This window comes from Delphinapterus leucas, chromosome 2 (genome assembly GCF_059928025.1).
Source record: "Delphinapterus leucas isolate spDelLeu-1000000601 "Yukka" chromosome 2, BTC_Dleu_Yukka2, whole genome shotgun sequence".
NCBI lineage: Eukaryota > Metazoa > Chordata > Mammalia > Artiodactyla > Monodontidae > Delphinapterus > Delphinapterus leucas.
Genome location: NC_143130.1, coordinates 61,794,422 through 61,818,951, shown reverse-complemented (window position 1 = coordinate 61,818,951; position 24,530 = coordinate 61,794,422). Strand labels below are relative to the sequence as shown.

The following is a 24,530-nucleotide window of genomic DNA, read 5'->3' as shown; positions in this document are numbered from 1 at the left end:
ACACCAACCTTAGCAATCACCAGTTCAAGATTTTTTGTCTTGTGAGAGAAGTGAATCCATATTTGTTTATGCTGTTGTGAACTGAGTTCTCTGTTGCCTGCAATCCAAAGCATTCTAAACTGATGCAGTATAAATGTCTCTTTCCTATACTGCAACCTCAAGGATAGTTTTTATTTGTTGGTTCATTTTTACCATGAAGTCTTATTAGTAAATAGTTATATGAAGTGAGGAAAATATTTTTTTTACAATGGATAATGGAATTTTTAATGGTATATTCACATAAAAGAACACTATACAGCAGTGAACAATCTACAACTGCATATGGCAATATGGATGAACCTCAGATATATAATACTGAGTGAAAGAAGCAGACATAGGACTTTCCTAGCAGTCCAGTGGTCAAGACTCTGTGCTTCAAATGCAGGGGGCGTGGGTTTGATCCCTGGAGGAAAAGATTTTTTTAAAAAAACTTTGACAATAGCCTGATTCACATATAAATTGCATTATTGATGCGTTACTGTTGACAGGCATCTCCTCCATATGTGACTTATCTTACATTTTTACTTTTTGGAGTAGAATATTGGCATGGCTCAGCATGCACATTTAATATAATTAGGGAACACCTTTTGGAAATTGGTTTCTCCTGGTGAGGTATACAGCAAGAAAAGCTAAAAATTGTTACAACCAAATAGAAGTCTTCAGGAAGAAATTGCTGACAGGAGTAGAACAGGTTCAATGTAAGTCTTGACTTTTGTATAGGACAATCTTTTATTTCTGCATCATTGACTACTAGTAAATGTTTACTACTTCCAAAATGATGTTTTACTCTAGAGCCTTTATATCAGAACATGTACTTTTTCTTCCAGTGTCCTTTTAAATGTTTTTGTTCATCATTTCAGAAAAATTTTTTATTCCAGTTTTTGACTCAACCATATGAGGTTCGTGATTGTTCTTTTCTATTTTTGCCTTTCTTAAAATTAATTAGTGGTAATAGCCATGTGTGCCAGCTTTTTATATCAAAAGGAAATGCTTGAACACTAACCAAAGGTAAATATGGAATTAAGGAGAACAGACATATTTATTTGGGTGTATTTTATAGAAAAATTACATTTGGCTTCAAGAAAAGGTAGCTTTTTAATTTGTGTTCACATATTGACAAAATGTGATCCAAATCATTTTTTTCACTTCCTAAAAAAGTATTTTAATATGAAAGTTTCTTTTAAAATACATTAAATTCTAAAAACAAAAGCTTTTATTTATTTATTTATTTTATTATTATTATTTTTTTGTGTGTGGTATGCGGGCCTCTCACTGTTGTGGCCTCTCCCGTTGCGGAGCACAGGCTCCAGACGTGCAGGCCCAGCAGCCATGGCTCACGGGCCCAGCCGCTCCGTGGCATGTGGGATCTTCCCGGACCGGGGCACGAACCCGTGTCCCCTGCATTGGCAGGCAGACTCTCAACCACTGCGCCACCAGGGAAGCCCTAAAAACAAAAGCTTTTAAATTATTTTTAGAATAAGCTGGAAAGGCCTGACACTGAAGATCCTATTATTACCATATCTAAATATACATGAAGTGATTTTGGCATATTGAGATATATTGGCCTCCACTGTGATTTTCTTGCTTGCTGGTTTCATACATAATATTTTGCTTTCCTTTCCTGATGTACCCTGAGTCAGTCCTGCCAAAAAACTACTAATATTGTAAGACTAGCAAGCTAACATCTAAGTGGGAAATTCTTAAATATATGATAAAGATATTTTTAGCCAACCGATGAAAGCTATTTTTGATCTATTTCTACTAAGATTTGAACACTCTATAGAAAGAGTTTGAAACAGGGTGTAAAGCTTGGGGATTTTCTTGATTTAAATTACTCTTATTTTTAAGCATGTATTATTATTGGAGTGGTGGCTTTTATGACTACTGTATAAAGTCTGCTGGGTGATTCTCTGTCTACTTTTTATGGTTAAGTTTGCTGGCTTAAATCCTATATGATGTACATGTGCCCATCTTCTTTCACTATGAGAAGCAGCCTTGCTAGGTGGATGCCTCCCACTCTGGCCTCATCTTATGCCATTATCTGTTCAAACTTCACAGGTGGTCTTTTAGTACAGGTACCCTAGTTATCTGACTGTTATCTAAGTTCCCACAGTTATGAGATTCCAAAGGGAAGCCAAAGTTATAATAACATTTCACTAATGAACAAACCACTTATAAAATTGGTTGTCCCTCATGCATGCATCCTCGTCTAGCTTAGAGGCATTGTTGGCCAGTCTTTTTATGATTGTTGAACACTCCTATAAAACACAAATACAATACAAGTGATTTTAGGGCAAAATTGTGAATCTTGAAAAGATGTAGGAGAGATGATGAAAATGATGTTGGTGAACTCAAATCACAAATGAAACCAATGACAAATGAAGATTTGGCAGAGTTAGGCCACAACAATTGAAAAATAGAGAAACTGCAATGATGATGACTCTCATCTCTTAAAATATTTGGATATCAGGATTAAAGGAGGGCCTTGGGAAAATTGTCAACAATGTCAAAATTTTTACAGCCTTCTTTACAACTGTCCATATGGAAACTAGACATTAGATGAAATCTGTTTATATATAACACAATTTTGTCAGAAAAATTATGCCCAAATCCCCACTTGATTTGTTCCTTCTAAGAATTAGCACACACTGGTATCGCTTATATGTGGAATCTAAAAACATGGTACAAATGAACCTATTTATAAAACAGAAATAGAGTCACAGATGTAGAAAACAAACTTATGGCTCCCAAGGGGAAAGGGGGGGTGGGAGGGATAAACTGGGGAATTGGGATTGACATATAAACACAACTATATATAAAATAGATAGCTAATAAGAACCTACTGTATAGCACAGGGAACTCTACTCAATAGTTTGTAATGACCTATATGGGAATAAAATCTAAAAAAGGGTGGATATATGTATATGTATAAATGATTCACTTTGCTGTACAGCAGAAACTAGCACAACATTGGAAATCAACTATACTCCAATAAAAATTAATTCTGGGGCTTCCCTGGTGGCTCAGTGGCTGAGAGTCCGCCTGCCGATGCAGGAGACACGGGTTCATGCCCCAGTCCGGGAAGATCCCACATGCCGTGGAGTGGCTGGGCCCATGAGCCATGGCCGCTGAGCCTGCGCGCCCGGAGCCTGTGTTCCACAATGGGAGAGGCCACGACAGTGAGAGGCCCGCGTACAGAAAAAAAAAAAAAAAAAAATTAATTATGAAAAAAGAATTAGCACATAATTACAATTATAACCCAAATTTGTTAAATAAAAGATGAAATAAACGTCAAAATTCTTACCACTATTTTTTTTAATTTAATTTAATTTTTATTTATTTATTTTTGGTTGCATTGGGTCTTCGTTGCTGTGTGCAGGCTCTCCCCAGCTGCGGTGAGCAGGGGCCATTCCCTGCCTCTGTGCGTGGGCCTCTCATTGCGGTGGCCTCTCCTGTCGCGTGGCACCAGCTCCAGGCACGCGGGCTTCAGCATCTGTGGCATGCAGGCTCAGTAGTTGTGGCTCACGGGCTCCAGAGCACAGGCTCAGCAGTTGTGGCACATGAGGTCAGTTGCTCCACACCAGCATAGTTGCTCCACACCAGCTCAGTTGCTCCGTGGCATGTGGGATCCTCCTGGACCAGGGATCGAACCTGTATCCCTTGCGTTGGCAGGCGGATTCTTAACCATTACGCCCACCAGGGAAGTTTCTTACCCCTCTTTTTATACGAAATTTTCATCTCTTTTAAGTAGACTTTTTTTTTGTTTGGCTGTGCCATGAGGTGTTCAGGATCTTAGTTCCCCAGCCAGGAATCGAATTCATGCCCCCTGCATTGGGAGCGTGGGGTCTTAACCACTGGACCACCAGGGAAGTCCCTACGTGGACTAACTTTAAATGGCTTTTTTTTATATAATAGCAATCCTCTTCAGAGAAAGAGGATCTCAGATACATTCTGTACCTGGGATTTAAAAGAATTTTATATATCCTATATCTTGGATTTTGAGAATATATTTACATATTCCATTTATAAGTAAATTCATAAGACTAAGTATGTATAGTTTATTTACCATGGCAAATTTTTTAAAATTCTGCCACTTACAAGCTGTACCTTGGGAAAAGCCACTTCACTTCTCTTAGCGTCAGTTTCCTTTGTAAAAAGAAGATAATCCCTACATTGTAAAACTATTGTTAAGTCCTGTATAAGGTACATGAAGCTTTTATTATTTTGTCTGGCATACTGTGAGTGCACAGGAAATGGTAGCCATTATTATTAACTCACATGGATATTAATGTCATTCACATGTGAACATTTTTTTGACTTTGATTTTTTATCCACAGTTCTTGTTCATAAAATACTGAGAGGGCATCGAGCAATTCTGTGAAGGCAAAATATCATAGATCTAATTTAGGTTCATTCTTTTTTTTTTTTTTTTACGTCTCTATTGGAGTATAATTGCTTTACAATGGTGTGTTAGTTTCTGCTTTATAACAAAGTGAATCAACTATACATATACATACATCCCCATATCTCTTACATCTCCCTCCCTCCCACCCTCCCTATCCCACCCCTCTACGTGGTCACAAAGCACCGAGCTAATCTCCCTGTGCTATGCGGCTGTTTCCCACTAGCTATCTGTTTTACATTTGGTAATGTATATATGTCCATGCCACTCTCTCACTTCGTCCCAGCTTACCCTTCCCCCTCCCCATGTCCTCAAGTCGATTCTCTAGTAAGTCTGCGTCTTTATTCCCGTCTTGCCCCTAGGTTCTTCATGACCATTTTTTTTTTTTTAAGATTCCATATATATTAGGTTCATTCTTGAGTAATCAGTTGTATTATCTGAATCTGATTCACATTTGGGGGCTAACAAAGATTTTCTTCTTGACCAGTCTCTAGCCAGGGTCCTCTAAACCCTCTTCTCGACTAAGCCTCATCCTTGAACAGAACAGTAACATACCTTCTAACAGCTGAAGGCCACATCCCTAGAATTACACTCCCTCCCACCCCCAAAGTGCCTGCCTCAGGAAACTCAAGGTTGCCAAAAGAATTTACCCAAAGATAGGGTTCCTATCTCCCACCCTCTATGGGAGTGTAGGAGCCTACCTTAGATAACTGACAGTTAACAAACCCAGATGGGACGCACATGGAAAAACCACCCCACCTTCTTGCTTTGTGTAATTTTTCAATTCCTCAACTCTATTAAGCCCCCATTCACCTCCCCTCCCTATTCCCTCATTCTCCCTTTAAAACACCCAGTCAACTTTGTCCAAATCAAAGTTGAATTCAGTTCATGTTACCTTTTCATTTTGTTGATGGTTTCTTTGCTGTACAGAAGTTTTTTAGTTTGATACAGTCCTACTTGTTTTGGCTCTTGTTGACTTTGTTTTTGGAATCAGATCCAAAAAATCATTGCCAAGACCATATCAAGGTACTAACTGCCTAAGTTTTCTTCTAGTTTTATGGTTTCAGGTCTTACATTCAAGTCTTTAATCAATTTTGAGTTAATTTTTGTGTATGCTATAAGTTAGTAGTTTCATTCTTTTGCATGAGACTATCCAGTTTTCCCAATACCATTTAGTGAAGAGACTGTCCTTTCCCATTGTATATTCTTGCCTTCTTTGTCATAGATTAACTTACCATATAGGCATGGGTTTATTTCTTGGCTGTCTATTCTGTTCCATTGTTGTATGTGTCTGTTTTTATGCCAATACAATACAGTTTTGATTACTATAGCATTGTAATAGAATTTGAAATTGGGGAATGTGATGCCTCCAGCTTTGTTCTTTCTCAGCGTTGCTTTGGCTATTCAGAGTCTTTTGTAGTTCCATACAGATTTTAGGGTGATTGGTTCTATTTCTGTGAAAAATGCCATTGGGGTTTTGATAGGGCTTGTCATATATAGCCTTTATTATGCTGAGAAACGTTTCATCTACATCCACTTTGTTGAGAGTTTTTATCATAAATAGATATTGAATTTACCACCGTGTTCTTAGTTTCTTTACCATAGAGTTCTTCATTTCTTCTTGTGGAATCAGGCTTCAGTCTGGGATCATTTACCTTTAGCCTGAAGAAATTTCTTTGTTGTTTTTTTGTAGAGTAGGTCTATTAGCCACAAATACTCTCAGCTTTCATTTTAAAGTGTCTCTATTTTGTGTCATTCCTTGAAGAATATTTTTCTTAGGTACACAATTCTGGGATAGAAGAATTTTTGTTTTTTCTTCAGCACTTGAAAGAGGTCCTTATTCTTCTCTTCTGACTTATTTTGTGATGAGAAATTAGCCATTGGTTTTTTTTTAAATAACATCACCCTATTTCCTGCACCCCCCAGTTCCTGGCAACCATTGTTTCACTTCCTGCCTCCATGAGTTTGACTTTTCCAGATTCCACATACAAGTAAGATGATGCAGTACTTGTCTTTGTGTGTCTGGCTCAGTCTACCCAGTGCTATGTCCTCCAAGTTCATCCACGTTATCACAAATGACAGGATCTCCTTCTTCCCTAAAGCTTAATAACATTCCATTGTTATACACCACACCAGCTCCAACCATTCATTTGTTGATGGACACCTAGATTGACTCCATATCTTGGGTATCATGAATAACGCTGCAGTAAACGTGGGAGTGCAGATATCTTCTCAAGATTTGATATCATTTCCTTTGGATGCATATCTAGATGGGGGACCACTGGATCACATAGCAGTTCCAATTCCAGTCTTCTGAGGAACCACCATACTGTTTTCCATAATGGCTGTAGCAGTCTACATTCTTATCAACAGTACACAAAGGCTCCTTCTCTCCACATCCTCACCAACACTTGTTATTTTTTGTCTTTTTGATAATAGTAATTCCAACATGTGTGAGGTGATATCTTACTGTGGTTTCAGTCTGCACCTCCCTACTTTTCATTGATGTTGAGCATCATCCCGTATATTCATTGGCCATTTGTATGTCTTCCTTTGAGAAATGTCTATTCAGGTCCTTTGCCCATTTTTAAAATCAGGTCCTTTATTTACAAAATAAGTTATCACTCAGAACCTTAATTCATTGGCCGTGTTAACAGGTTTAAGACATTTCAATTTACTAAAGATAAATAATTCAATCTTTAAATAAAGAACTATAAGGTGTTTGGGAAAAAACAAAAACAAAATAAGATCAGGTCATCTATCTTCTTGCTATGGAGTTGTTTGAGTCTCTCATATATTCTGAATATATTCTGAACTCCTTACCAAATGTATGATTTGCAGACATCCTCTCCTGTGCCATAGGCTGCCTCTTTACTCTGCTGAGTGTCTTTGCCATGCAGAAGATTTTAGTTTGATGCAGTCTCATCTGTTTATTTTTGCTTTTGTTGCCTGTGCTCCTGGGGGTCATATTCAGAACGTCCCAGACCAATGTCAAGAAACTTTCTTCCTATGCTTTCCTCTAGTAGTTCTACAGTTTTAGGTCCTATGTTTAGGTCTGTAATCCATCCTGAGTTGACATTTGTATGTGGTGTGAAACAACGTTCCAACCCCACTCTTCTGCACACAGACATTCAGCCTTCCCAACACCATTTATTGAAAAGACCATCTCATCTCTGTTGTGCACCCCTGTCAAAGATCAACTTACTGTAAATGTGAGAATTTATTTCTGGGCTTTGTATCCTATTCCACTGGTCTCTATGTCTGTCCTATGCCAGTACTACGCTGCCTTGATTACCATAGCTTTATAGTATATTTTGAAATCAGACAGTGTGATGCTTCCAGCTTTGTTCTTTCTCAAGATTGCTTTGGCTATTCAGGGTTTTTTTGTGGTTACATAGGAACTTTAGGATTTTTTTTTCTATTTTTTGTGGAAAATGCCATGGTATTTTGATAGAGATTGTTTTGAATCGTATATCTTTTTTGGGTAATATGGAGATATTCTTCCAATCCATGGAGATGGAACATCTTTCCAATTATTTGTGTCATCTTCAATTTCTTTCATCAGTGTTTTATGACTTTCACTGTACATTCACCTCCTTGGTTAAATTTGTTCCTAAGTATTTATTTTTTGTAAATGGGATCGTTTTCTTAATTCCTCTTTAGATAGTTCGTTGTTAGTGTATAGAAATGCAACTGCTTTTTGTATATTGATTTTGTATCTTGCAGCTTTACTGAATTCATTGATTAGTTCTATAGTTTTTTTGGTGGCGTCTTCAGGGTGTTCTATATGTGATATCATATATCTGCAAACAGAGAATTTTGTTTCTTCCTTCCTGATTTGGATGCCTTTTATGTCTTTTTCTTTCCTAATTGCTCAGACTAGGGCTTTCACTACTATGTTGTCTTGTTCCTGATCTTAGAGAAAAAGCTTTCAGCTTTTCACTGTTGGATATGGTGTTAGCTGTGACCTTGTCATATAAGGCCTTTATTATGTTGAGGTACATTCCATCTATACCTAATTTGTTGAGAGTTTTTAATCATGAAAGGACCTTGAATTTTGTCAAATGCTTTTTCTGTAACTGTTGAAATGATGGTAGGATTTTAATCCGTCCTTTTGAAACTGCACTCCTTCTTGGGTGGGACTCGAACCCACCCGCACCTCAGAGTGGGGCTTGAACACACAATCCCTGGCTTAGGAGGGGACTTGAACCCACTGTCTTTTGATTAGAACTGCTCACTTGGTGTCAATACTTACTGAAGCTCAGGTTCTTTTGTCTCATTACAGAAACAATTCAGCCTGAGGCAAAGAGTGAGTTTACTAGCATAGGACACTGGTGAGAGATACAAGGAGCCCTGCAAGGGAGCAAAGCCCCAAGAACAAAGAGGGATACATTTTTGTAATCAAAGAAAAAGTGGGGAGGGGAGAAGACCACCTACTTCCTCATTCTTTGGCAGACATCAAGACTTACATCATTAGTTCCTCCTTCGGCCCTCCATGGTTTAACCGGGACTGTCATGGTGCTATTTAAATCATACATATATTAGCAAAAGGGTGGTGACATATACTAAAATATGGTAATTAATGTTAGGTTTCAGTATAATGTCCCCTTTCACCTAATTTATTTCCCCTGTCAACTATATTTCTGTCTTGGCTACATGTAAAAATGCTACTCTTCAAGGACTATTAACTCTCTGACTTCACAAGATTGAGACCCTGTATCTATTGTCTTGTATTTTAACTGTCAGGGTTAGTGGCTTGAGTGTGTTGGCACTTGGACGCACCTGGTCTTCCTTCAAGGTAGTGTAGATTGTTGCTAGGTTACTGGATTCTTTTCTTGAGTGGTCATTAGCTTACAACAGTCTCCAAACCTCCCTTAACATTCCCTTTCTGTCTTTAATCCCCTAGTGGGATTTCTAAACTGACTCTTTAATTATCCTACTCTATCCCTATTGTTAATATAGTGAATCACATTGATTGATTTGCATATGTTGAACCGCTTGCATCCCAGGAATAAATTCCACTTGATCATGGTGTATGGTGACTTTTAACGTGCTGTTGAATTGTTTTGCTAGTGTTTTGTCGAGGATTTTTACATCTATTTCATCAGGGATATTGACCTGTAAGTTAAAATTTTTTTCTTGATAAATCTCAATAAATGTTAGTCAATTTTTCTAGTCTTTGCAAAGAATCAACTTTTGGCCTTGTTAATTCTCTCAGTTGTATGTTTGCTTTCCATTTTATTTTTTTTGCTTTTTATTTCCTTCTTTAAACTTTCTTTGATCTTGTTTTTCTTCTTATTTTTAGTTGGATGTTTAGCTTATCATTTGTAAGCAATTTTTCCCCTTAACATATGCATTTAAGGTTGTAAATTTTCCTCTAAATGTGGCTTCAGTTTCATCCACATGTTTTAATGTACAATATTTGCAAAATTGAGTTAAAATATGTTTTAAATTTCTTCACTGACCCATTTAAAATTTCTAGTTTATTCTCACTGTGGTCAGAGAACTTACTCTGTATGATTTTAATCATTTAAACGTTTCTGAGACTTGTTTTTCAATAATGATATGTTTTTTATAAATGTCCCGTGTATGCTTAAAAAAAGTATATTTAGCAGTTGTTAGGAGCATTGTTTTGTATATCTTCATTTGATCAAGTTTGTTTATTATGCAGTTCAAACGTATATCGTTGTTCTAACTTTTTACCTAAATGAAATAATCTGCCAGTTACTTTTCCAGCAACAAGAAAAGTGGGTTTATTTGGGATCAGCAGAGAATTTCAGTTTGGGGTCTGCAACCGTGGTGAGCTACGTGCAAGTCCCCACACAGCAAAGGAAGGAGAACACTTTTATAGAGGAGAGAAACAAGTTGGAAAGGCTATAGTAAACAGAGTCCGTGACTTTTTCATTGGCTGAGTTCCTAAGAGGAGAGGGGAGAAGTCTTCTTCCTGTTTACTCTGTCTCATCTGTTTCATATTTATTTTCTCTCCTTTGCCTTCGTTGGGATTTTTTTTTTTTTTCAGTTTTCCCCTCTGCTGGTTTGAACTTAAACAGTTTCTATTCTGCTGGTAGTTACCTTATTAAGTACAACATACATTCTTAACTTAGCAAAGTCTAATGTTATTCAATACTTTTGCTGTCATCCCAGAAAATAAAAGGACACTAGGATACATTTAACTTACTCCTTCCTAACTTTGATGCTTTTGTTTTCAGGTATTTAATGCTACATGCATATTAATTAAACCCAAAGGACATTTCCACTTTTTATATAGTGTTTATTTAGATTTACCACCATATTCACAGCTTTCTTTGCCCTTAATTCCTTCTCACATCTATATCGTTAGCTAGAATCATTTTCCTTTCTTGCATTCATTCTTCAGTACTTTCCATTCATACTTTAATGCAGTTTTTTTAGTGGAACTTTTTTCATGTTTGGTTTATCCAAAAAGTGTTTACATTTTAAAAAATAAATCTGCTATGAACATTTGTTTACAAATCTTCTAGTGGACATATGTTTTCATTTCTTTTAGGTAGACTCTTAGGAGGAGGATTGCTGGGTTGTATGATAAGCACATGTTTAAATTTTTAAGAAACTGCCACACTTTTCCAAAGTGGCTGTACCATTTTACATTTCCACCAGTTTTGTATGAGGCTTCCAGTTTCTCTACATCCTTGCCAAAACTGTATTGTCAGTATTTTTTATTATAGCCAAACCATTCTAGTAGGTATGTAGTATTATCTCACTGAGGTTTTTTTTTTTTAATTTATTTTTTTTTTATTTATTTATTTTTGGCTGCATTGGGTCTTTGTTGCTGCTTGCGGGCTTTCTCTAGTTGCGGCGAGCAGGGGCTACTCTTCGTTGTGGTGCACAGGCTTCTCAATTCAGTGGCTTCTCTTGTTGCAGAGCTCGGGCTCTAGGCATGTGGGCTCAGTAGTTGTGGCTTGTGGGCTCTAGAGCCCAGGCTCAGTAGTTGTGGCACATGGGCTTAGTTGCTCTGCGGCATGTGGGATCTTCCCAGACCAGGGATTGAACCAGTGTTCCCTGCATTCGCAGGCAGATTCTTAACCATTGTGCCACCAGGGAAGTCCTCTCATTGAGGTTTTAATTTCAATTTCCCTAAGTTGAAAAAGTGGTTGCCCATTTTTTGAAATAGGTTGTCTTCCTTTTATTTCATTTGTAAGAGTTATTTATAATCATCTGGATACAAGTCTCTAATCAGATATATGATTTGTAAATATGTTCTCCCATTCTGTGGCTTGCCTTTTCATTTTCTTAATTTTTTTTAATTGAAAAAGTTTTAAATTTTGATAAAGTCTACTTTGTCAATTTTTTCTTTTATGAATTGTGCTCTTGCTGTCATATCTAAGAAATCTTTGTCTAACCCAAAGTCACAAAGATTTTCTTCTAGAAGTTTTATAGTTTTAGCTCTTACGTTTAGGTCTGTGATATATTTTGAGTTAATTTTTCTGTATGCTTTAAGGTAAAGGTATAAGTCTGTTTTCTGCACGTGGATATTCAAATATCCCAGTACCATTTGTTGAAAAGACTATCTTTTCCTCACTGAATTACCTTGGTTCTTTTGTCAAAATAATATAAGGCTTTATTTTCAGTGCACAGTTCTTGATCTGTAGATTCGACACATTCCCTATCAGTATCCCAACAGCATTTTAAAAATAGCAATTGTCAAGCTAATTCTAGAATTTATATAGAAAGGCAAAGGACTTAGAGTAGCCAAAACAGTTTAGAAAAAGAAGAACAAAGCTAGAGGACTTACACTACCTGATTTCAAAATTTGCTGTTGTAGTAATAAGGGAGTATGCTTATTTCCAGGAAGAAAAGAGAAATGCCAACTTTAGGCCACTGTCTTTATTTTTGAATTCTTTTCCATTATGTTTTATTACAAGATAGTGAATATCGTTTATGTATTTTATATATAGTAGTTTGTGTCTGCTAATCCCAAACTCTTAATTTACCCCCCCCCAACCTTTCCCCTTGGTAACCATAAGTTTGTTTTCTATGTCTGTGAGTCTGTTTCTGTTTTGTAAATAAGTTCATTTGTATCATTTTTTAGATTCCACATATAAGTGACATCACATGATATTTGTCTTTCTCTGACTTACTTCACTTAGTGTGATCATCTCTAGGTCCATCCATGTTACTGAAAATGACATTGTTTCATTCTTTTTTATGGCTGAATGGTATTCCATTGTGTTTATGTACCACATCTTCTTTATCCATTCATCTGTCATCAGACATTTAGGACATTTACTTATTCCATAAATAGGACATTTATTTATTTCATAAATAGTGCTGCTATGAACACTGGGGTGCATGTATCTTTTCAGATTATGGTTTTCTCTGGTTATATGGCCAGCAGTGGGATTGCTGGAACATATGGTAACTCTGTTTTTAGTTTTTGAGGAACCTCCATTCTGTTTTCCATAGTGGCTGCACCAATTTACATTCTTACCAGCAGTGTAGGAGGGTCCCCTGTTCTCCACACCCTCTCCAGCATTTATTATTTGTAGACTTTTTAATGATGGCCATTCTGACTGGTGTTAGGTGATGTCTCATTGTAGTTTTGATTTGCATTTCTCTAATAATTGGCGATGTTGAGCATCTTTTCATGTGCCTTTTGGCCATCTGTATGTCTTCTTTGTAGAAATATCTGTTTAGGTCTTCTGCACATTTTTTGATTGGGTTGTTTTTTTGATATTGAGTTGATTGAGCTTTTTGTATATTTTGGAAATTAATAGACCACTCTCTTTAAAGCAGAAGTTTCTCTGTTTAATTTCTTGTTATCAGGACTGTAATCTATTTTGGATATTGCAAAGGCATAACCATCATAGGCATTGAAAAATTTCAGAAAGTTTTCTGGTTGTTGGGTTTTTATCTTTTTGAGATAAGACTAGTGGCAGCTAACATTCTTTTCTTGTGTTTGGGAGGTGAACCAGAAGAACCTGTAGAACCTGTAAGAATGAGATTTAAAGGTGTGTCACTGGCCAGTACATTCTTTTGTGCAGTTCCAGTTCATTCCATACAGAATTATTTTTTAGGGTTTATGAAACACACACTTCTATTCAGCTTATGTGTAAGAAGATGAAGTTTGAGGTGTTGATAATTTTTCTGTCTTATTTACATAAATTAAAATGAAATATGGGAAGATTGATATGCTCTTTTAAGAAATCCCCTTGATAATTATTAAAAAGCTTGTCATTTTTTAGTAAAACATAAGAAATTACAAGTCAGTCTAGCAGTCAACTATCAGCAATAAATTCATAACAAAATATTTGTTAAACATCTACTGTTAATAAGGCAGTAGGCCAGATTTAGCCTAGAGGGATAAAGATAAATAAGACACTATTCCTGTTTCAGGAAACCTATAGCCCAGTAAGGAAATAAAGCATCTTCATATAGAGACTAAAGAGAAATCCAGGGTAGTAAATTAAGAAAGTTATTGAGTTTCTCCCTTTTATCTTTTCTCTAGGTGATTCATTCTCCATTTTTCTTCCAGTGCATTCCTTAGAGTTTTATTCCCTTCATCAACCTGGTAGTATCCTGTGGATATGTTCTAGTTTCAGCCCTAAAAGATATTATACAGCACAGAATACCATAGACATTCAAATTGTAGACTAATGTGATGGTTCTCAAAGCGCCAAACTAGCACCATACCATCATCTGGGAACTTGTTATAAATGCAAAATTTCAGACCCCACACCAGATCTACTGAATTAGAAACTCTGAGGGTAGGGCCTAGCAGTCTATTCTTCAACAGACCTTCCAGATAATTCTGATGCTTGCTGATTTATCCCTTCACCTGTTGACGGACATTTGGGTTTTTCCAGTTTGGGGCTGTTACGAATAATGCTACTGTGAATACTCATGTACACATCACTCTGCAGATGTGCTTTTTACTCCTCTTGGGTAAATATGAGAGAGTGGAATTTCTGGGTCATATGGTTCTTTATTAGTTATCTATTGCTGCAAACAAATACTCAGAGGCTAAAAACAACAAAAATTTATCATCTCACAATTTCTTTAGGTCAGGAATCCAGGAATGACTTAGCCAGATAGTTCTGGCTCAGGGTCGGTCAAGGTGTCAGTCAGGACTTGTGCTCATCTCAAGGATGACTGGGGGAAAATCCACTTCCAAGCTCACACATGTGGCTATTGTCAGGCTTCAGTTCCTTGTCATGTGAGCCTCTTTATCAGGTCTGCCTCATGACATGGCAGCTGGATTCCCCCAGAGTAAAGAAATCTAAAAGAGGGAAAAAGAGACATCTAAGACAAAAGCCACCATCTTTATAATCTAGTCTTGAAAGCAGCACGTCATTACTTCTGCCGTATCTGTTCTGTAGAAGTAAGTCAGTAAGTCCAGCCCACCCTGAAGGGGAGAAGGTTATACAAGAGTGTGAGTATCAGGAAGTGGTGTTCATTGGGATGCACCTTAAAGGCTTTCCACCACAATAGATGTCTGCTCAAATTTCTAAGAAATTGTCACACTGTTTCCCAAAGTCTTTATACCACTTTACACTCCCACTAGTGATGATGAGAGTTACAGTTGTTCCACATCCTTGCTGACGTCTGATATGGACAGACAGCCTTTTTAATTTTAGGCATTCTAATAGGGATGTAGATTTTTATTGTGCTTTTATGTTGCCTTTGGTGATTAATGATGTTGAGCATGTGCTTATTATTTTCATATGTCTTTGGTAAAATGACTTCACATTTTTTTGCCCATCTTTTAATTGAGCTGTCTCATTATTGAGTTGGAAGAGTTCATTTATATATATATATAAACATATATAAAAACATAAAATATATAAATATAAAATGCAAATCCTTTGTCAGATACATTTATAGGAAATATCTTCTCCCACTTTGTGGCTTGCCTTTTCATTGTCTTAATGGTGTCTTTCAAAGAGCAAAAGTTTTGGGACTTCCCTGGTTAAAACTCCATGCTCCCAATGCAGGGGGCATGGGTTCGATCCCTGGTCAAAGAACTAAGATCCTGCATGCCACGCAGTGTGGCCAAAAACGAGCAACAACAACAAAGAGCAAAAGGTTTTATTTGCTCAAGTCTAATTTATCCATTTTTTTTCTTTTATGCCTCATAGTTTTTATGTTCTACGAAATCTGCTTTCTCCAAAGTTGCAAAGATTTTTGGAGATTTTCTTTTTATTAGTGTGAACTGATGGAGGATTGGGAACCTCTCAATAATGTTATAGCAAAATACTATAACAACTAACTATTTTTATAATTCATGTATATGTAACATGTAGAAACTGCTTTGTATGGCTATACATTTGCTGTTGAACTTTTCATGTTTCTCATCAGCTAGACTATATGCTTCTTAAGAGTAGGAAATGATTTAACTCTTTTGCGATTCTTTTGTTGTCTGCTACAGAGTAGGGACTCAGTAAGTATTTGTTGGTTTGAATTCTGTATTTTGAATTTAAATAGAAGTGGGATATTTATGTGTAAGAGTTCAAAAGTGGAGCTTATAAGAATGATTAGGGCTGTAAATAAAAATGAGAGTTTTTTCCATAGAGGAGTAATTGAAGCCATGGGAATGGACTAGATCTCCAAAGGAGAGAGTGTACAGAGTTGAACCTTGGAGCATAGCACCTTTAAGCTATAATCAACAAGGATGCTTTATATGATCTGTTCTTAAGAGGAAGGATGAATTTGGTTCAGTTTTTTGCGTTTTTTCTGACATCTCTGCTTGTACTATATCTATGCCATTGAATATTAAAATAATATTTTCAGGGCTTCTCTGGTAGTGCAGTGGTTGAGAGTACGCTTGCCAATGCAGGGGACACAGGTTCATGCCCCGGTCCGGGAGGATCCCACATGCCGCGGAGCGGCTAGGCCCGTGAGCCATGGCCGCTGAGCCTGCGCGTCCGGAGCCTGTGCTCCACAACGGGAGAGGCCACAACAGTGAGAGGCCCGCATACCGCAAAAAAAAAAAAAATTAATAATATTTTCAGTTCGAATAGTAAGAGTAAAATCTTTCAGTAGTCAAAAATTCATCCAGTTCAAGTACTGAATTATGAGGAAGCTTTAATTTGGCCTTAAGGCCAAATTTTAGCAATGTTTTCAACTAATTATATCTAATTGGTCATAGTATTTATTTATTTATTTATTTATTTATTTGTGGCTGCATTGGGTCTTTGTTGCTGCACGCGGGCTTTCTCTAGTTGCGGCGAGCAGGGGCTACTCTTCGTTGCAGTGCGGGGGCTTCTCATTGCAGTGGCTTCTCTTGTTGCGGAGCACGGGCTCTAGGCATGCGGGCTCAGTAGTTGTGGCACACAGGCTTAGTTGCTCCGCGGCATGTGGGATCTTCCTGGACCAGGTCTCAAACCTGTGTCCCCTGCGTTGGCAAGTGGATTCTTAACCACTGCGCCACCAGGGAAGTCCCGGTAATGCTATTGAATTCAGAATGCTGCTTTTGCATTGTACATTGTTTTAAGTTACAAGCCCAGCGCTTCTTAATGTACAGTCTGGGTATTTGGATGCTATTCTCTCTCTTTAGATGTTTCATCCTTGAGGTGTTTTGTTTTTGTTTTTTGGTTGCATTGGGTTTTTGTTGCTGCGTGAAATTTTTAGAGCAATTTTAGGTTAACAGCAAAATTGAGCAGAAAATACATGGAGTTCCTGTATGTTTCCTGCTTCTATACATGCACAGCCTCCCCAGCTATAAACATCACATTGACACATCATTATTACCCAGAATCCATGGTTTATATTAGAGTCCACTCTTGGTGGTGTACATTCTCTCAGTTTTGACAAATGTATAATGACATGTATCTACCATTATAATATCCTGTAGAATAGTTTCATTGCCCTAAAAATCCTCTGTGCTCTGCCTATTCATCCCTCCCTCCCCTGTAACTGCTGGCAAGTACTGATCTTCATACTGTCTCCATACTTTTGCCTTTTCCAGAATGTCATGTAGTTGGAATCATACATCGTGTAGCCTTTTCAGGTTGGCTTCTTTCACTTAGTAATATGCACTTAGGGATCCTCTATGTCTTTTCATGGCTTGTTATTGCATTTCTTTTTAGCACTGAATAATATTCCATTGTCTGGATGTACCACAGTTTAATTACCTGTTTTTCTACTGAAAGACATCTTGCTTGCTTCAGAGTTTTGACAGTTATAAATAAAGCTACTATAAACATTAATGTACAGGTTTTTGTGTGGACATAAGTTTTCAACTCCTTTGGGTAAATACCAAGGGATGCGATTACTGGATCTTATGGTAAGAGTTATGTTTAGTTTTGTAAGAAACTGCCAAATTGTCATGCAAGTGGATGCACCCTTTTACCTTCCCAGCAATGAATAAGAGTTCCTGGGACTTCCCTGGTGGTCCAGTGGTTACGACTCCATGCTTCCACTGCATGGGGCACAGGTTCAATCCCTAGTCCGGGAAGTTCTTCTGCATGCCGTGCAGTGTGGCAAAAAAAAAAAAAAAGAGTTACTGACATTCTACTTCCTCACTAGCATTTAGTATTGTCACTGTTTTGGATTTTTGCCCTTCTAATAGGTGTGTAGTTGTATCTCGTTGTTTTAATTTGCAGTTCCCTGATTACATATGATGTTGAGAATCTTTTCTTATGCTTATTTGCCATCCGTATATTTTCTCTGGAGAGATGTCTGTTAAAGCCTTTTGCCCACTTTTCAATTGGTTTGATCATTTTCTTATATGAATTTTAAGAGTTCTATGTATATTTTGGATAACAATCCTCTATCAGGTATGTCTTTTGCAAATGCTTTTTCCCATTCTGTGGCTTGTGTTCTCATTTTCTTGACAGTGCCTTTTGTAGAGCAGTTTTCATTTCCAGCTTTATCAAGGCATTATTGACAAATAAAATTGTAATATACTTAAAGTATACAATGTGATGATTTGATATATGTGTGCATTGTGAAAGGATTTTCAAAATCGAGTTAACACATCCATTACCTCATATCATATTTACATTTTATTAAAATGAGGACCCTTAAGTTCTACTCTCTTAGCAAATTTAAGTTATACAATACTGTATTATCAACTATAGTTGCTTTGTTATACATTAGATCCTCAGACCTTGTTATCTTACAACTGAAAGTTTATACCCATTTACCACCTTTCCTCATTTCCCCTACCCCCAGCTCCTGGCAACCGTCATTCTATTCTCTGTTTCTATGAGTCTGAGTTTTTAATTTAAAAAAACTTATTTTTAGACTCTACATATAAGTGATACCATGCAGTATTGGTCTTTCTCTGTCTGGCATATTTTACTTAGCATAATGCCCTCCAGGTTCATCCGTGTTGTTGCTAATGGCAAGATTTCCTTCTTCCTTTTTTTTTTTAATTGGAGTATAGTTGCTTTACAGTATTGTTAGTTTATACTGTACAGCAAAGTGAATCAGCTATACGTGTACATATATCCCCTCTTTTTTGGATTTCCTTCTCATTTAGGTCACCACAGAGCACTGAGTAGAGTTCCCCGTGTTATACAGTAGGTTCTCATTAGTTATCTATTTTATACATAGTATCAGTAGTGTATATATGTCAATCCCAATCTCCCAATTCATCACACCACCATCACCTGCCCCGCCCCACCCCTGCTTCCCCCCTTGGTATCCATATGTTTGTTCTCTACGTCTGTGTCTTTATTTCTGCTTCGTAAATAAGATCATCTATACCAGTTTTTTCAGATTCCATATATATGTGTTAATATACAATATTTGTTTTTCTCTTTCTGACATACTTCACTCTGTATGACAGTCTCTCAGTCCATCCATGTCTCTACAAATGACCCAATTTCGTTTCCTTTTATAGCTGAGTAATATTCCATTGTATATATGTACCACATCTTCTTTATCCATTCCTCTATTGATGGAATTTAGGTTGCTTCCGTGTCCTGGCTATTGTGAATAGTGCTGCAGTGAACATTGGGGTGCATGTGTCTTTTTGAATTATGCTTTTTTCTGGGTATATGCCCAATAGTGGGATTGCTGGGTCATATGGTAGTTCTATTTTTAGTTTTTTAAGAAACCTCCATACTGTTCTCCATAGTGGCTGTATCAGTTTACATTCCCACCAACAGTGCATGAGGGTTCCCTTTTCTTCACACCCTCTCCAACATTTATTGTTTGTAGATTTTTTGATGGTGGCCATTCTGACCACTGTGAGGTGATACCTCACTGTAGTTTTGATTTGCATTTCTCTGATAATTAGTGATGTTGAACATATTTTCATGTGTTTGTTGGCCATCTGTATGTCTCCTTTGGAGAAATGTCTGTTTAGGTCTTCCGCCCATTTTTGGATTGGGTTGTTTATTTTTTTGATATTGAGCGCATGAGCTATTTGTATATTTTGGAGATTAGTCCTTTGTCAGTTGCTTCATTTGCAAATATTTTCTCCCATTCTGAGGGTTGTCTTTTTCTCTTGTTTATGCTTTCCTTTGATGTGCAAAAGCTTTTTAGTTTAAAAAGCTTTGTTTATTTTTTGTTCTTGTGTTTATTTTTGTTTTCATTACTCTAGGAGGCAGATCCAAAAAAATATTGCTGCAATTTACTTCATAGAATGTCCTGCCTATGTTTTCCTGTAGGAGTTTTATAGTGTCCAGTGTTACATTTAGGTCTTTGATCCACTTTGAGTTTATTTTTGTTATGGTTTTAGAGAATATCATATAATATCACTTATATGAGGAATCTAAAAAAATGATACAGATGAACTTATTTACAAAACAGAAATAGACTCACAGATACAGAAGACATTGTTACCAAAGGGGAAAAGGGGGAGGGATAAATTTGGAATTGGGGATTAGCAAATACAGACTACTATATATAAAATAGATAAATAACAGGGACCTACTATATAGCACAGGGAACTATATTCAGTATCTTTTAATAACCTATAATGGAAAAAAATCTGAAAGAGAACAGATACATATATGTGTAACTGAGTCACTTGGCTGTATACCTGAAACACTGTATATCAACTATACTTCAATAAAAAAATACAAGTTAAAAAGATAGTGATTATTACTGATATGCTGAATTCGGTAATAGCTCTAGATTTGAGTAGGAGGTAGAAAGGGCTTTGGAAAGGATGTCTAAGAAAATGAAAGAAGACTACATGTAATAAATAGTATGATTAGGAAGCTGAATATCTGAGGGCTGTTGCTGTGCAGGGTGGGCACCAGGCCGGTGTCATCAGGAGGAACATTCTTGGGGTTGTCCTGTGCCCAGGTGAGGACTCATCCAGGTATGCCCTATGTACCTAGGAAAAGCTGCCCTGTCCCTGCCCTCCACTCTGCCCAGGAGGGTCGGTGAGTATGGGCATTGCAATACGCTCTGGAACTGCCCCCTGAGCCTCTGAATCAGGCCCTGGTTGCGTACCCGCTCTGGTTAGCACTCTCTCCTCATGAAAGCCCCAGGGCTGGCTCCTCCCGCACTCCTGTATTATACACTTGATTGTAGACATGCAGTAACTTCCTATGCCTCCTTGGGCTAGTGCCGGGCCAACCCAAGACTGAAACCCAGGTGTCTAGGATCCTAAAGGAAAGCATAACTAATCATCACAGTTGGCATGTTCCTCCCAAGTGTTGGCCTAGAGACCCAGTAGGTGTGGCAGCTCTTAAGCCGAAGCAACTGCCACAGAAACAGAAGACGACGCCTTTCTCTAGTGGCTCCTGCTTCTCATTCCTATTGCTATCTTTGGCCCAAGGACATGGCAGGTCCAACGTCAGAAGTGGAAGCTAAAGTTGATCACAGAGCTAGTCTAGAGTGGTGGCCAAGCCCATCTCACTGCCAGCAGACCCAATGGAACTGAAAAATCTGGAGTACAGGCCAGTGAAGGTCAGGAGGCACTTTGACCACTCCAAGTTGCTGTCATGATGTTTTGGACCATGGTGAACCCTGCCCAGGAGGCTGGCCTACTGGCTCTCTTTGTTTGGTGGTGCTACCTTTTTACTGTGCTGACCTGGGAATTACCATCCTGCTAAACAGGCGGTTTGTGCCCAAGAAGAAAGTGAATCCTGAAACATGGTGTAAAGGACAGATTGAGGGAGAAGTGGACCTAGTCGTGATGGTGAGGCTGACAGAAACCAGGAAGCCCTTTGTCTCTGAGAATAATCCAGACAGGAACCACTGGCATTACCACGACCTGGAGACCACGTCCAGGCTCCCAGGTGCAGACCCCATTTTCACTGATGCTGACTTCCAGAGCACAGTTCTTAAAAGACCTATTGGAGGGCAAACTAGAGTCACTCTGAGGAATGAGCACCTGCAGTACATCATTCACCTGGTACAGACTCTGTGCAGCCACGTCACACCTGTGGTTTAAGAAATTCCTACCTTGGACTCCTGGTGTGTGAAGAGATTAGCTGATGAGCCCTGTCCCTGAATAATTAGGAAGTCACGGAGTAAACATTTCAAGAGATTTGGTTTTATGCTGGATCATGTGCTATCGGTATAAATAAATCTCTACACTACAAAAAAAAAGCAGCTGAATGTTTGGGATGTTATGATAAAGCACATTATTTTTCAGTCGTCTCGCCCGCCCCCCAAAAAGAAGGAAACTGTAAACTCTAAAGCTGTGCAAAAAAAAACAAGATACAAATAAGATGCAAATTCAAATATAGCATGATTTTAATCAACCTAGAGTTTAAGAAAAGAGAATTTATTTTATCTTGCTTTTGGGAATATTATCTTATGAATGGCCCAGGTATGGTGACACTGAAACAATAGAAGGAAATGTTATTCCTTCACACTGCATGGATCTGCCGTGAATACTATTTACAGTTATATTGACAGAACTGTAGTTTATTGGTTTTCAAGTTTTACGTCAAAGGCAAAGTTATGAAAACACTTCATTAAGGTCACAGACGAGAATGTAAATGTTAAAAACCTTCATGATGTAAGAGTCAAGGCATGCTGCTAAGGCAGAAAGAGGAAGTGGGGAGAGAAAAGGTGGAAGCAAAGTTAGCAGTACAGTTACTTATTTTACATGTTAAGAAGTTAGTCTGTGAATTGACTCAAGTTCATTGATGAGGAAGGAAGTATGAGTATATTATTTAAAATTACAGATATAACAAAGAGAAGAAATAGATAATAGTGTAACTTATCAAACGTTCATATTAAAGAGGTAGAGGGTAGTGTAAGAGAGCTGAAGCCTCATCTTTCATCACTGGGAGTTAGATGTTGTCTAGAGTGCTAAATCTAGAAATAGAGAGGATAAGCATTTTGAATTATGGAAGAAGAGCTTGCCATTGGTCATATTGGTTCTTCTCTTATTTTTCTGATAATTTCTTAGTGGGCTCCTTCTCCAACCATTAAATATTTTCCAGGGATCAGTCCATGGCCTCTGTCTCACACATGTGCACACTCTGAGCTAATGACTTCAGCAGCCACCTGTGGAATTTGAGTCCCAAATCTCTTATCTCTAACCTCATTCTTATCGTACATGCAAGATCTGCATTTTCAGACATTTCCTTCTACATGTCCCAGTAACATTTTAAATATACCATGACTCGAGAGAAATCATTATCTTACTCATGACATCTGTTTTGGTATTCCTTTATTTTGTTTTTAGCAGCTTTATTAAAGCATAATTTATATACCATAAAGTGCACTTATTTTATATTTTACTTTTTTTTTTTTTTTTTGCAGTACGCGGGCCTCTCACTGCTGTGGCCTCTCCCGTCGCGGAGCACAGGCTCCGGACGCGCAGGCCCAGTGGCCACGACCCACGGGCCCAGCCGCTCCGCGGCACGCTGGATCCTCCTGGACCAGGGCACGAACCCGTGCCCCCCGCGTTGGCAGGCGGACTCTCAACCACTGCACCACCAGGGAAGCCCTATATTTTAGCTCAATCAAATTTGCGACCACCTCAACAATCCAATTGTAGAATATTTCCATCATTCTAAAAACATCCTTTATGCTCATTTGCATAATTTCCTTTTCCCAGCCCCAGTCCCAAGCAATCATTAATCTATTCCTGTCTCTTCTGATTTGCCTTTTCTAAAGATTTCTTATAAATGGAATCATACAATATGTGGTTTTTATGACTGGCTTCTTTCACTTAGCATGTTTTGTTTTAATTTTTATTAAACTTAAAGGATATTTTATTGGTTATAAATGTCTAGGTTCAAAATTCTATACCTTTAACACTCCAAATGTTATCCTATTGTCTTCTTTTTTTTTTTTAACATTCTTATTGGAGTATAATTGCTTTACAATGGTGTATTAGTTTCTGCTTTATAACAAAGTGAATCAGCTCTACGTTTACATATATCCCCATATCTCCTCACTCTTGCATCTCCCTCCCACCCTCCATATCTCACCCCTCTAGGTGGTCACAAAGCACCGAGCTGATCTCCTTGTGCTATGCGGCTGCTTCCCACTAGCTATCAGTTTTATATTTGGTAGTATATATAAGTCCATGCCTCTCTCTCACTTCGTCCCAGCTAACACTTCCCCCGCCCCGTGTCCTCAAGTCCATTCTCTACATCTGCGTCTTTATTCCTGTCCTGCCCTGGGTTCTTCAGAACCTTTTATTTTTCTTTTTAGATTCCATATATTTTTGTTAGCATATGATATTTGTTTTTCTCTTTCGGACTTACTTCACTGTGTATGACACACTCTAGGTCCAGTCACCTCACTACAAATAACTCAATTTCATTTCTTTTTATGGCTGAGTAATATTCCATTGTATATATATGCCACATCTTCTTTATCCATTCATCTGTTGATGGACACTTAGGTTGCTTCCATGTCCTGGCTATTGTAAATAGAGCTGCAGTGAACATTGTGGTACATGACTCTTTTTGAATTATGGTTTTCTCAGGGTATATGCCCAGTAGCGGGATTGCCGGGTCGTATGGTAGTGCTATTTTTAGTTTTTTAAGGAACCTCCATACTGTTCTCCATAGTGGCTGTACCAATTCACATTCCCACCGGCAGTGCAAGAGGGTTCCCTTTTCTCCACACCCTCTCCAGCGTTTATTGTTTCTAGATTTTTTGATGATGGCCATTCTGACTGGTGTGAGATGATATCTCATTGTAATTTTGATCTGCATTTCTCTAATGATTAATGATG

The 24,530-nt window shown here is 37.8% G+C and overlaps 1 protein-coding gene and 1 pseudogene across 16 annotated transcripts in view; both read left to right on the top strand.

Annotated features, from left to right (window-relative positions):
• The window catches only part of NRG4 (neuregulin 4), a 132,542-nt gene that overhangs the window by 14,167 nt on the left and 93,845 nt on the right, over nucleotides 1–24,530 (top strand). The gene's annotated exons all lie outside the window — the stretch shown is intronic.
• Nucleotides 3–23,095, top strand: LOC149750154 (surfeit locus protein 1 pseudogene; annotated as a pseudogene).